The sequence below is a fragment of the Prunus dulcis genome, chromosome 4, assembly GCF_902201215.1.
Source record: "Prunus dulcis chromosome 4, ALMONDv2, whole genome shotgun sequence".
Classification (NCBI taxonomy): domain Eukaryota; kingdom Viridiplantae; phylum Streptophyta; class Magnoliopsida; order Rosales; family Rosaceae; genus Prunus; species Prunus dulcis.
The window spans coordinates 23,627,665-23,629,842 of NC_047653.1; positions in this window are offsets into that span (position 1 = coordinate 23,627,665).

The following is a 2,178-nucleotide window of genomic DNA, read 5'->3' on the forward strand; positions in this document are numbered from 1 at the left end:
TGCATTTTCTCATAACTCAGCCCCAATGCACACAAAGTCTTTTTAGCCTCATACATAGAGGTTGGTATTGTATTTCCTTCTCGAAGCAAATCGCCTTGAAGTATCAATAATTCTGTAAAACAGACATCACTCATCCCATGTTTTGCCTTCAAATTATACAACTTCACTAATGCCGATAACTTTGTGTACTTTCTACAACCAGGGTACACTGGTTGATCTCCATCCCCAATCACATTGGCAAACTCATACGGATCGGAACCAAAATCACCAAAATCACCAAAATCACCAAAATCATTATCATCCATATCAATTTCTTCAGACACAAAACTGTACCTACTATGGCCATCATCTTCTTCAACATTTCTACTAGCATTAGTAGTTGCTTCCCAAGGTTCTCCGTGAAATGTCCAATTTTTATAGCTTTGGTCAATTCCATTAAAGTATACGTGATCCCTTATAATTCCAACCCCAAACAACTTCAAATTAACACATTTAACACATGGACAACGGATATGTGTTGTAGTTAGAAGATTTTCTACAGCAAAGTTCAAAAATGCTTCCACCCCAAACTCATATGCCTTCGATCTTCTATCCGAGTGCATCCATGACTTATCCATCTCCGACATTATAACCTATTATCTATAATAAAGTGAAAATACAGGCAATGACCATCACTATAGCAGATTATACAAAGATCTAATAGCAAGTAATACACAATAGAGACGACGGGTTTTAAACAAAAACAGACGTATTTGGCATATATAGACGACGGATTTTCAACAGACGTCGTCTATTATAGGTAATACAAACGACGGTTTATGAAAAAACCGTCGTGTATAAGTAATACAACGACGGTAGTTTAAAAAAAACGTCGTGTAATCGTCGTCGTATGCCTAAAAAGGCGTCGTGTCTCAGTTTATTTTCAAGAACCCAAAACCCATTAAGAACACAACATATATATGAAACCAAGCAAGAAACCCACATATACATGAAACCAAGCATGAAAACAATAAATCCATTCCCAATTCAACATAACATAGGGTGATTAAAAGATCCGAAAAAATTAAATCCATTCCCAATTCAACATAACAGATAATGTAATCCATGAACCCATTAAACAGAAAATCCATGAACCCATACCTATAAGCACATTATTAACAGATCGCAAAGCATATACCTAAAACCCTTTAACAAAACAACCTAATATCATTCAATGAATTTACAAGGGGAAGATAGGGTTTGTACTTACAGGTTGGACGAGCTCACAGATTCGACGGAGCCCGAGAGTGCAACTTTTAATTAGAGCAGAAGTGAGAGAGCGAAATGTTATGTTGCGCGAAATCTGAAAATTTTAGGGTTCAGGGTTAGAAGTATAAGAATAAGAGCCAAATCTAAAAAATTTAGGTCGCGCGAAAATTTTTAGAGAGAGCGCGCTTTAAAACGTCGAAAGAAAAACCAAGGCGAAAGTTCCACGACGGAAACTTCATTTTTCGGATTAAGAACTTAAGGCCGCTTATTTTGAAGCTTCATTTTTCGGATTAATTTTAAATTTATTTTGAATATTTTTATATAAAGACGACTGAAAAACCACGTCGGGGTTAAGAAATTAAAGACGCTGTAAATTATAATAGACGACTTACATATTAAAATGACGTCGTTTAAAGTGGAAACCATGTCGTATATTTTACTGCACGACGTAACATATGTATTCCACGACTCAACCACCGTCGTTAAAAATTAATACCCTAAACCCTTAAAACTAAATTATACAATTTAAAAAATTAAGTTTATAAAAGGGTTTATGGTTTTACAGCCTAATATATACCCTAGACTACCCAAAAATTATATTTTAAAAATAAACCCCAATAAATAAAAACCCTAATCTCTAAACCCTATACTCTAAACCCTAAACCATAAAACTAGAAGTGATTTTATGACTCATCAAAAGAATTTTGTTTTGGAAGGTCATTTTAAATTTTTGTTATTCAAAATGAATTTTTTCAAGGTTTAGGGGGGGAATAAAATATATCAATGACTTCATAGGAGTTGACTTTGCATTTTTCTGATTTATTTTAAATTTATTTTGAATATTTTGATATAAAAATAATAAAATATTCTTATCACAATAACAAACCACGTCGGGGTTAAGAAATTGAAGGCGTTGTAAATTATAATAGA